The sequence below is a fragment of the Carcharodon carcharias genome, chromosome 17, assembly GCF_017639515.1.
Source record: "Carcharodon carcharias isolate sCarCar2 chromosome 17, sCarCar2.pri, whole genome shotgun sequence".
Taxonomy (NCBI): Eukaryota; Metazoa; Chordata; class Chondrichthyes; order Lamniformes; family Lamnidae; genus Carcharodon; species Carcharodon carcharias.
In genome coordinates, this window is record NC_054483.1 from 14,885,282 (window position 1) to 14,898,569 (window position 13,288).

Sequence of the window (13,288 nt, forward strand, 5' to 3'; positions counted from 1 at the left end):
GATGCTGGAAATCTGAAACAAAAGCAGAAAATGCTGGAAAAACTCAGCAGGTCTGACAGCATCTGTGGAGAGAGAAAAACAAAGTTAACATTTCGAGTCCATATGACCTTTCTTCAGAGCTGAAGAGAAGTGGAAATATGATGAAATTTATACTGGTTAAGGGGGTTGGGGCAGCTGGAGCTGGATGGAAGGCCAGTGATAGGCGGGGACAAAGGGGGGATTGACAAAGATGTCATGAACTAAAGGACAAAGAGTTACAGTAGTGGTTAGTGCTAGTAAAGGTGCTAATGATGGTGTAAAGGTAAGAAAGCAGAATGTGATTATAGCAGAACAAGGATAGCATTGTCTGAAAGAATATCATGGAACAACTGACAGATGACCCTGTAAGGAGTGGGGTGGGAGGAGGGGATGGTGGTGGCGGGGTGGGGGGGAAAAGAAAGGATAGGAAATTAGATAAAACTATGGATAAATGAATAAATATAAAAATAAAACAAGCGGATTAAAAAATAAAAATGAATGTAAAAGAAAGGGGATATAAGGGGCTGGGGATGTAGGAGAGAGTTCATGATCTGAAGTTGTTGAACTCAATATTCAGTCCGGAAGGCTGTAAAGTGCCTAATCAGAAGATGAGGTGCTGTTCCTCCAGTTTGCATTGAGCTTCACTGGAACAATGCAGCAGGCCAAGGATGGACATGTGGGCATGAGAGCAGGGTGGTGTGTTAGAATGGCAAGTGACAGGGAGGTCTGGGTCATGCTTGCAGACAGACCGAAGGTGTTCCGCAAAGCGGTCACCCAGTCTGCGTTTGGTCTCTCCATTGTAGAGGAGACCACATTGGGAGCAGTGGATGCTGTAGACCAAATTGAAGGAGGTACAAATGAAGCACTGCTTCACCTGAAAAGAGTGTTTGGCCCCTTGGACGATGATGAGGGAGGAGGTAAAGGGGCAGGTGTTGCACCTTCTACTATTGCATGGGAAGGCGCCGTGGGTACGGGATAAGGTGATGGGGTGATGGAGGAGTGGACCAGGGTGTCCCGGAGGGAATGGTCCCTACAGAATGGGTGAGGGGAAGATGTGTTTGGTGGTGGCATCATGCTGGAGTTGGCAAATTTGGTGGAGGATGATCCTTTGAATGTGGAGGCTGGTGGGGTGAAAAGTGAGGACAAGGGGGACCCGATCATGGTTCTGGGATGGAGAGGAAGGTGTGAGGGCAGAGGCACAGGAGATGGGCTGGACAGGGCTGAGGGCCCTGTCAACCACAGTGGGGGGGGATCCTCAGTTAAGGAAGAAGGAAGACATGCCAGAAGCACTGTTTTGGAAAGTGGCATCATCGGAACAGATGCAAGAGGCTTAGGAACTGAGAAAATGGGATGGAGCCCTTACAGGAAGTGGGGTGTGAAGAGCTGTAGTCAAGGTAGCTGTGGGAGTCAGTAGGCTTGTAATGAATATTGGTGGACAGTCTATCACCAGAAATGGAGACAGAAAGGTCAAGGAAGAGAAGGGAAGTGTCGGAGATGGACCATGTGAAGTTGATAGAGGGGTGGAAGTTGGAAGCAAAATTGACACATTTTTCCAGGTCCAGTCGAGAGCATGAAGAGGTACCGAAGCAGTCATCGATGCACTGAAAAGAGTTGTGGGAGGGGGCCTGAGTAGGACTGGAACAAGTAATGTTCCACATACCTCATAAAGAGACAGGCATAACTGGGACCCATGCGAGTACCCATAACCACACCTTTTATTTTGAGGAAGTGAGACAAGTTTAGGGAGAAATTGGTCAGAGAGAGAACAAGTTCAGCCAGTTGGAGGAGAGTGCTGATGGATGGTGATTGTTTGGGCGTCTGTTCAAGGAAGAACCATCCTGGTGGGGGATGGAGGTGTAGAGGGATTGGACTTCCATGGTGAAGAGGAGGCAGTTGGGGCCAGGGAACTGGAAATTGTTGATATGACATAGGGCATCAGAGGAATCGCGGATGTAGGTGGGAAGAGCCTGGACTAGGGGAGATAGAAAGAAATTATTTCCGTTGGGCAGGGTCAGGCTAACATGATTGATCGACCGGGAAAGTCCTGTTTGTGGATTTTGGGAAGGAAGTAGAAACGGGCTGTCCTGGGATGGGAGACTATGAGATTGGAAGCTGTGGAGGGAAGATCTCTAGATGAGATGAGGTCAGTTATAGTCCTGGAAACAATGACTTGATGTTCGGTGGTGGGGTCATGGTCCAGCAGGAGGTAGGAAGAGGTATTTGACGCTCAGCCTCTGCAAGGTAGAGGTCAGTATGCCAGCACCACCCTTTTCGGCACATTTGGATAATCAATTTGATTGATTTTGCTTAAGGAAAAATATTGACCAGGATACCAGGGAGAACTCGGCTGTTCTTTTTCTAAAATAGCCAGATCTGCAAGATCTTTTATGGTCATCCGAGAGGATATGGTTGGGGGCCACGATTTTATGTTTCATCCAAAATATAGTACTTCCAACAATGCAGCACTCCATTGGAGTGCCATCCCTTGACTTTTTTCACAAGTCCTGGATGGCACAAGAATCCACATTCTTCTGACTCAGTGAGCCAGACATTGATGTGAGAGTTAGGGTCTGTAAAAGAACTGATTGTACATGATCTGGAACTGCCTTATGAGGTTTCTCATATTGTAGGTTATAATCTTTCAACATAAAAAAATACACATTTAATCTTTCAAATTTGGGAATTTTTTTCACTCATTAATGGAGTACTGGAAAATTGGCAAGGCTGGACTGAAATTATATTCTGAAATGGAATTTTATTTTACCAGGGTTGTTGCATGTGCAAAGTCATGAATATGCACCTCTTCCATTGTTAAAAAAAGAACTTGATGCCATGATGGATCATAAAGTAATGGTAGATTTCTTAAATGAGGGCTTTGTATCTGTTTTCATACTGGAAGCAGAGGCCGAATACGAGTGTTATGATGTGGCAGATGATGTGTATCAGGCAGATCAAATCCACAAGGGAAACTTGATCACGCAGTCACAACGATTTTGCAATTTGTAGTTTTTTCAAGATGCGTGCCCTGAGTTCAGGGATTTTTAGAAAACTAAATTAAACATTTATTAACAAAAGAAAAGATTTCAAGCCCATACATAGGTCTACAAATTACTACTATAATAACTCCTAAAACCCCTAATTAATCTGGCTTCCACTTACACCCCCATTAAGGCAATGGTAAATAAAATAGATTTAAACAGATCCTGGCAAGACACCACAATACCCTGGGCAATAGAATTCAAAGTGGCTTTTCCCAGCTTCCGGTTCTGTATACAGCAGCTTAATGCACAACTATTGGAGGCTTTTCACACTTCGGATAGATCTTATAATGCCTTCCCTGACACATAGCTTCAGCCTTCTTTATACATGTTTCTCCCTTGTAATGTAAATTCCATTGTTCCCATATCCCTTTGGAACTTTACTTTTCTCATAATATAAATCTATTCATGGTGCTAATTTTGTCAATAACCTTTGGGAAAAATAAACACACTACTTGGCCTAGCTTCTCAGGCTAGCTGTAATGTCCTACCATCTCTTTGAAATTCTAACTAGCCTGCTTTATCTAAAAATGCAAATTCTCCTCACTTCACATTCTAAAACTTCAACCATGTTGATGTACTTAGAATTTCAAACCTAGCTTCTTTAGATGAGTCAAAGCCTCCAGACAAGCTGTCTCCAATTCAATTAAATCCCACACACATACTGACACACAGAAAAACTATCCAAACCCCACTATTAAATACATTTACAATAAATCACAACAATATTATGAGAATTATTACACTTTTGTGACAACGAGTTGAAAAGTAAAAATTGGTATTGGAGAAGATAATGGCCCTTAAAATAGATATAGATCACTAGAACATAATGGTTTCCTTAGAATATTAAAAGAAGCAGGTGGGGAAATGGCAGATGCATTAGTTGTAATTTTCAGTAGTTCTCTAAGTTCAATACTTGTGCTTTTAGTTTGGAAAATTGCAAATGTCATTCCATCATTTATGGAAAAGAGACAGAAAAAACAGGAATCGACAGTTTAACATCAGCTAATGGGACCTCCTGGATTCTATCATCAGGAATAGAGTGAATGAGAACTTGAATGATCTTCAATGAGCACTTGATCAAAGAAAATCAGGATGTATTTGTGAAGGGTAGGTCATGTCTAACTAATCTAGTTGAATTTTTTGAAGAGAACGCTGACAAGCTGGATATGGATGTTGTCTAATATGAACATCCTTGAGGATTCTGCACAAGATACTTTTAGTAAAAATAAAAGCAACGGAGGTAACCTTGCAAGGTTGGCTGGTTTGGCTATGCCTCAGGTTGGAAATCCTCGTCCTTGTGTTCGAATCTCTTCATGGCCTCACTCATCCAATCCATTGCCTCTTGGGCCTCCCGAGTTTCCATTGTTCCCTCACTGGTGGTCGTGCTCTCAGCTGCCAAAAACCTAAGCTCTGGAATTTTCTCCCTAAACTTTTCCACTTCTCTAGCTCTCTCTCCTCCTTTAATAATCTCCTTAAAAACTTCTCTTTGACCAAGCTTTTAGCCACCTGTTCTCTTATCTCATTATGTGACTCAGTGTCAAATTTTATTTGTCCCTGTGAAGCACCTTAAAACATTAAGGTCACTATATAACTGCAAGTTGGTGGCGCTGGTAATTGGTTGGGTGTTAAGAGGCAGCCAGTAGGGGTAAAAAGCATGCACTTTAATTAGTGGAATGGGACAAGTCTCAGGGATCTACACTGGGGTTTCAGCTTTTAACCGTACACAGCAAAGACTTGGAAAAAGGAATAGAGAAAGCTGCATCCAAGTTTGAAGACAACATTAGGTTATGAGTCTCAGTGAGTTGTGTAGAGGGAAGCAAGAAATTACAAATGTGTGAAAACAGACTAAGCTCGTGGGCAAAGCTGTGGCAGATAAAGTCCAGTGTGCGAAATTTGCCACTGAGAAAGTCAAATCAGAATATTTTCTGAATGGAGTGAGACTAGGAGCTGTGGGTGACAGAGATTTGGGGCAGAATTTTCTGCCTGTCGAGTGGGTGGGCCCAACCCAATCTCTGACAGGCGGGGAGCCGATCCCGGCCAGCGATTGGGGCCACTCTGCCATTTTACGTGGGCGGGCCAATTAAGGCCCACCCAGCATGACGTCCAGCTGGAAGCGCTATGCGCTCCTTGTGCAGGCGGGGGGAGGGGGTGGGGCGGGTTCCCTAAAAGCAAGAGTGCGCTCTTTCATGCACGCGCACAGAAGAGCGCATATCTCCCTGAGGCTAAGTGCAGCACGAGGGGGACATGTTCATAATTTACAGATTAACTTTATTAAAATTTTTAACACCCTGCATGAAACCTCATCTCGCCAGTGGATGAGGTTTCATGTTTTCTCTATTTGCCGCCAGAGCTCCTGGCCTGCCCGCCAACCTTAAGGTTGGACGGGCAGGTCCTTTAATTGATTAAATGATGCTGTCAATGGCCTCAATTGGCCATTGACAGGTCGGCAGGCCCACAGCTGAATTTGCTGCACCCCCGCCTTCCTGAAAATTTAAATGGGGCAGGATGATATCGGGGGTTCTGCCCGATGTCATTCTGCATCATTTTACGCGTCGGCGAGCGGGCCCCGCCCCCTGCTCGTTGACGGCAAAATTCTGCCTTTTGTTTTCATGTGTATAAATCAGTAAAATCTCGTGCACAGGAACAAAAAGTCATTTTTTTTATTCTTAGATGGGATAGAGCATCGTTGGCAAGGCCCTTGTTCTTCTTGGTGGTAGAGGTCACAGGTTTGGAAGATGCTGTCGAAAGAGGCTTGGTGAGTTGCTATAGTATGTCTTGTGTGTGGTACATACTGCTGCCACTGTCCATCTACGGTGGAGGGAATAAAAGTTTAAGGAGGTGGATGGGGTGTTCACCAAGCAGGCTGCTTTGTCCTGGATAGTGTGAAGCTTGAGTATTGTTGGAGCCACACTCTCCAGACAAGTGGAGAGTATTCTATCACATTCTTGACTTATGCCTTGTAGATGGTGAACAGGCTTTGGGAATATAGCAAATGAGTTACTCGCTGCAGGATTCCCAGCCTCTGACCTGCTCTAAAAGGATAATGGAATGTTGGTTTTTATCACAAAAGGGTTGGAAGTGAGATGAGGCTTCAGTTGTATGGAGCCTTGTTCAGATGCCACCCAGAATACTTTGATAAAAACAAAAAAACTGCGGATGCTGGAAATCGAAAAAACAAAAACAAAAACAGAATTACCTGGAAAAACTCAGCAGGTCTGGCAGCATCGGCAGAGAAGAAAAGAGTTGACGTTTCGAGTCCTCATGACCCTTCGACAGAACTTGAGTTCGAGTCCAAGAAAGAGTTGAAATATAAGCTGGTTTAAGGTGTGTGTGTGGGGGGCGGAGAGAGAGAGAGAGGTGGAATGGGGGTGTGGTTGTAGGGACAAACAAGCAGTGATAGAAGCAGTGATGTTGTTGACATCTTTTGATGATCTGCTTCTATCACTGCTTGTTTGTCCCTACAACCACACCCCCACTCCACCCCTCTCTCTCTCCGCCCCCCACACACACACCTTAAACCAGTTTATATTTCAACTCTTTCTTGGACTCGAACTCAAGTTCTGTCGAAGGGTCATGAGGACTCGAAACGTCAATTCTTTTCTTCTCCGCCGATGCTGCCAGACCTGCTGAGTTTTTCCAGGTAATTCTGTTTTTGTTTTTCACCCAGAATACTTTGTTCAGTAAGGCACCATATCTCAGGAAAGATATATTGAGCTTGTATGGGGCAAAGCAGTGAATAATAGCAGGGCTTAAAGAGTTAAATTATGAGGACAGGTTGTATAGACTAAGGTTGTATTCTCTTCGAAGGTTATGAGGTGATCTAATTGAGATTTTTAAAATGATAACATAATTTGATAGGTAGATACAAAGAAACTTTTCTCTAATGGGGGAATTGAGAAAGAGGTGGAACAACCATAAAACTCAAGTTGGGCCATTTAGGAGTGAAATCAGGAAGCACTTCTCCACACATTGTGTGAAGACTCTTTACCTGTGAAGGATGTGTGCTGGGACAATTAAAATCTTCACAAATAACATTAACAGATGTTTATTAGGTATCGGGAAATAAATATAGGAAAATGGTGTTGAGGAGAGAATTTGAAGGGGTTAAGAGAGTGACACATTTTTGAGACTGAGGTAGTATGGCTGATTTTTCAAGGCTTGTGTTTCCAGCTGGCCCACATATACAGCCAAAAAAATGTGTGTACTGTCTCTAATTTTCCATCCATTGATTTCAATTCCATTAAACTGTTTCATTTATCTTCCACTTACCAGTTCTAGTGAAGGATTCTCATCCAAACAGTAGTCTCTTTTTCTGCTCACAATGTTGATGGGCCAGTGTATATCTGGTTAATATTGTTTCAGATTTCTAGTACCTGTATTTATTTGGTCTGTTTGCTTTCATTTGAAGGTAAATCTATCAAATAAGTGTTCTTTGCAAATTAATAAAAACTACCCATTAAAAAATTAACTTGGCCTGCAAATTCCCAATTTCAGTTCCCGCACATTAGTAAAGATCTACCCCTTGATGGGTGAATGGGAAAAAAGACACTATCTGCAGGATGTGGGCAGGTTCCCACAGCCATTCCAGACTGTTGAAACTGCAGTCCGCACTATTACTACATGTTGAGTCAGAGTCACACAAGTCAGCCATGAATCACAAAAGCCACTATGAAATTCCATCCTATGTTCCAAGTACTGATGGGCTGAGGAAGACCTAAACAAGTTGTGAGAATTGCTTTCCACAACAAGGCTGCTTTAAAAAAAATCTTTGAAATCTCAGCATGTACCAAAAAGATGGGCACTTTTTTAAGAATTTGTGCGCCATTTATCTCCTGGTATTGGGCATGTCCCAAAGCAGCACAGGGAAACTTTCTTTCAGTCTTTGACACTTTAGATATTATACAAATGCAAAGAACCCCAAGGGCAGTAAATTCATTTTCATTCACTTTTCACTGATATGTATATTCCATTGACCCACTAAATACTGAGTTTTCCTTTAAATTTAAAATATGTGTCCTCTCCTTATTTTGGAATTTGCTTTCTCCAGCCTTCCAATCAAAAAGGCTAAAAAAAAATGTTTGCCTTTGAATTCAGGGGCCTAGAATATAAAGAGGAGGATGTTTTGCTACAACTATACAAAGCACTGGTTAGACCACATCAGGAATACAGTGTACACATCTGGGCACCGTACCTTAGAAAGAATATGTTGGCCTTGGAATGAGTGCAGTGCAGATTCAGCTGAATGTAATCATAGCTCCAGGGGTTAGTTTATGAGGAGAGATTACATAACCAAGTCTCCTATTCCCAAGAGTGTATTGTCGGCCCAGGGAATTACAAGGATACCTGCCATGGAGAGAGAGTTTTCTGCCATAGAGCTTCATGCAGATTTCTCAAATGAATCCCTGCAGAGTGTTTACACAGCCAGGCATACTTTGAATGCCAGTGTCTGCCACCTTAAACACGATACAGATGCCTTATGGCTTTACAACTAATCACGATTTTCACCAAACTATCTGCATTAGAGTGGTATGAGTGATGTGACTCTGACCCAGATGAGGGAGTTAGGGAAGTGAGAACTCCACTCAAACACCCCCATTTCTTCACCATTGCCTCCCCTTGTCCCAAGCCATTACCCAGCATGCTGCCTCATCTGCTGATGGCTGCCTTAGCGTACACAGGTACAGCTGAAACAGGCTTTGGGGCTCCTAAACCCAGAAGGTACAGCTAGGTTTAAAACAGCAGACAGGGCAGGAACCTGAGCAGCTGATCTCTAATCCTGCTGAGGCCTCGCAGGATGCATTGCGGGGTGAGGGGGGTGGTGGGGGTCCGTGGTTGGGGCGGGGGGCGGGGGGCGGTGGGGGTGGTTGTGGAATGGGGAAGAAAGGTGTTAGTATCTCTCGGAATGGATGAATGGTAAGGGCAAAATATCCTTGCTCATCTCTAGTGAACTGGTAATCTGCATCAGAAACAGCATTCCGATAAAGTGTATTGGCAGTCATCAGATCAAAGTGATACAGTCAGACCATCTCATGAGCTGGACTATCATCCCTTGTAACTGTTCCACCATTGGTGCCCTCAGCAACCTGGACTGCAAATTCTGCAGTTCCTTCCCTAAATCTCTCTGCCATTCTTTTCTCCTTTAAAACGCTCCTTAAAACCTACCTCTTTGAACAAACTTCTGATCACTTGCCCTGATATCTCCTTATGTGGTTTAGTGTCAAACTTTGATAATGTTCGCTTAAAACACCTCAAGACGTATTCAGTTTAAGGCACAATATGAAAGCAAGTTGTCGTTGCTTACATTATATACAGGGCAGCGTGTCTGGTGAATGAGTTGCAGAAAAATACAAGATGTGATAGAAGCAGCTGTGAGGCTGCACATGTGCTTTCTAAAGCCCCTCTGACTCATATCACCAGTCCTAGGATTTTAGAAAAATTAGTTTGAAGCAAATATGTTAAACTCTTTGGGCTGAATTCTCCCATCCAGGACTAAGCCCTGTGGTGGGGGCTGGGACGGGGAGTGGTTCCTGCTGCAGAGGGAAATCCCATGGTATTGCACGGCCCCAGTGCCATTAGTTACTCAGCTGGGGTTTCCTGACAACTTGCCCGGCAGGACAGGCTGGTTGGCCCTTGAAGTAGCAGGCCAAGGAAAATCAAGAAATATTAAATCACAACTGGTTGCACGGGTGAACAATTGAATGTCACAATCAGAGAACTTTTGTAAATATAATCACTTTCACTTTAATAATGTCTGCCGTCTTGATTCAGCATAGTCCTTGACGCTTAGCATTCCTTCATCTTCCTGTGGATACTCCATCCCTCGGAATGAGGGACCTGCAGGGAGTCAACAGTATGTGCCAGGGCCCTTGTGAGCCATGTGCAATCCTTTAAACTCTCATGTGGCCAAGGGCCCTAGCATTTTCAATAGTACCTGCTGAGGTTCCCAGAATCACAGATCACAGAATTGCTACAGTGGAATAGGAGACCATTCGGCCCATCGTGTCATACCAGCTCTCCAGATGAGCATCATGACTCAGTGCCATTCTTCTGCCTTTTCCCCATAACCCTGTACATTGTTTCAATTTAAATAACCATCTGTCAGTTGTCCAGTTGAGGTGACCTGCATCTCCACCCACCCAGTGACCCAACTCCCATGCAGCATCTCGAAATCTCCACCATGAGGCTCTGCACAATTTCAAGCAGACCAGCGATGGTGGTAGTCACGTTTCTCTTGATCTCCAATACTGTTTTCCCTCCCTCAGTCACCCACACCCTATCCCTCATAACCATTGACCCCCCTGGTATAACTTTCCATCTCCAACCCTCTCCCATCATCTTCGACAGTGTCCAGATTAATGTCCACATCCCCTTCCTCCTCGAGAATCCCACCCCATTACCATTGATTTGCCCACCCTCCTCCTGCCCAACCTCTTCGAGCCCATGTCCATCTCTGCGTTCCTGTCAACAACCCTCGGCACCCTTCAAGTGGCACCATTACACCCTCACTCTCCCACCCTAACAACTCCCTCAGCCCTCTGTAACCCTCACCATTCCATCCAACCATGGCTACCATCTGTTCTCACCCCAGGAGTCTACAACTGACTCCACCGAACACTCCCTGTGAACTCCTTCACATCTCAACACTCCCCGGTGCCTCTTCACACCTCTACACCCCCATGCCCCTTCACACCTCTACACACCCCCATGCCCCTTCACTCCTCTATACCCACCCATGCCCCTTCACTCCTTGACATCTCCATGCCCATTCACATATCCACATAACCCACACCACCCACAAACCACCACTGCCCTTCCCATGCTCCTGCCCCATCCCATCTGTCATAAGGTCCCTCTGAAGCCCTTTCCCCAGCATCCCAACTGCTCATGTCCTCCTCTAGGCCTGAACCCCCGTACTACCTCTTCACTCCTCTCCTATCATTCTTTCAAACCCCAACCCCCTTTGCTGCCAACAAGCAACTCTTGCAGCCTCCCAGCTGCAGCTGGATGATCCGATCCCTTGGCAAAGTCCCTGGAGGAAGATCTGAAGCCTTGGCAAGGTCCCTGGATGAAGGTCTGAAGCCTTGGCAAGGCCCTTGAATAAAGGTCTGAAGCCTTGGTGAAATCCTTAGAGGAAGGTCTGAAGCCTTGGTGAAGTCCCTGGAGGAAGGTCTGAAGCCTTGGCGAAGTTGCTACACTGAGAACAACCACCTCCTGGATGCTGCTTTACGGAGGAGATCCACGTGGTTGAAGGTCCACCCACCCAGTGCTACACGTGGTATCCCAGGGTTCAGCCATTGGAGGCCTCCATCTTCTCTTTGGATCTTCTTCTTAAAATACGTCCCAACTTTTTCACACCACATTGACCTAGATGAGTTCTGGACCTGCATGATTTCCTGCTAGCGTCGTGTACAATTGGGCGTGAGGGGCTACAGGGCCCCTCCAAGATTTGAGATTTATATTTCTGTCTGTTTTCTATGATCTTTCATTTTTGCTTCCCCTCCACCTTCTAGCAATTTCCCATTCCTGCTCTAGAGGTAGTTAAAGTGGAATTGTTGGAAAGTATTCAGTTAACTGTGAGCCCTTCTGCTCATTGTCTGTGACACCACATTGACTGCAGGAAGTAGTGCAAAAGGGATAGCTCAAAAAGTTGGAAAAAAAATTTCCAGGAGAAGTATTATGCAAACACCAAATGTCTTTTTGAAGCACGTGTCTATAGGACCGGGATTTAAGGTTTCTCTTCTTGTTCTTGGCTCCTGTTTGCTCTCCCACTCTGGTTGTGTTGGTGAAGTTAGTTATTGGCAAGAGTTGGTGTGAAACTGTTCGAGTTGGTTTGAGCCTGCTGACGCTTCATAATGAAAATCTGAAAGGTCATGTGGGAGGGGATGGGTGAGGTGGCGGAGAAAAGCGGTGGGAATCACCTTAATCTTGGACGTAAAGCATTGTTTCTTTCCGAGAAGTAGACCCCACCTCAATCCCAGTCTATAAATGGTAAGAAATCTGTGGTCATTGGAGGGGTTGGAAATAACATCTCCAACAAAACTACTAGGTCTTTGTGCATTTTGCAAGTATTGCTCAGTGCATTCAACATCCCACCTACTGACAGTTTTCATATGTTCTGAGAAGCATGTTTTTTTTACCCTTATCTAGTTGACATTCTGAAAATCTAGACAGAATTGCTGCATTCAGAGCTTTGCAGAAAAGATTAGAAATGTGCCCCATCCTGAAAGTCAGAAGTATTCTGCTTTAAAAAATGTTTCTGGTATGCAATCACCTCCTACAATGGAATGATGGCATTAGGCCATTGCTAAATGTAAACATGTTTTTCCATCCAGCATAAAGCAAGCCCAGGCAAATTGTAACTTGTTCAGCAATAATGACCCCCAACTTGGCAGAGCAATCAGTGGGGTCGATCCTGACATATTGTGATCATGTAAAATAGCTGGTACCAAACTGGCAGTTAATTTTATTGTCACTGACTTCAATTATTGCAGTAAGTGCATCGCCCTTTTATGGTGTCTCATGGTTGCCCATATAGACAGTGCTAATTGGCTTTTTTATTGAGACTGCATTTGTAAAAATGAATGAATGTTCACGTCAATGAATGCAGTTACACTCCTCCAGTGAAAGATGGGCCTAAGGCAAACCCAGTTGATTCTGCCTGGGGTTGTTGGCACGTAATTTAGCTGCACCCTCTGCTGCTCTGATTTGTTGCTTTGGAACCATCATCTGAGTCAGCCATTGCTCAGCGGGTCACACTGTGGTTGCGGGTTCAAATCCCACTCCAGAGATTTGCGCACAAAATCTAGGCTGATACTTTAATTGCTATCATTGGATGAAATATTACATCAAGGCTCCATCTGCCCTCATAGTTCCCATGGTACTACTTCAAAGAAATGCAAGGGAAGATCTCCCCCATGTCTTGGCCAATATTCATCCCTCAACAAACCAAAAAGGTAAACAGCTCTGGTCATTATCATCCTTGCTGTTTGTGTAAATTAACTGATGCATTTCCTACCACAGCAACTGCACTTCAAAAACACTTTATATAAAAAGCCCTGGGGCGTCCTGAGGTTGGCAATGATGCTACATAATGCACATTTTTTCTTTTCCCTTCAAACTATCCTATGTTTGTCGGTCAACTGCTCTTCATAGAGTGGCAGATGAGAAATCACTAGGATCTTTAAGGGTTGCAACCAGACCTAGCCCCTCCTCCCTTCCCCAATTGGAAA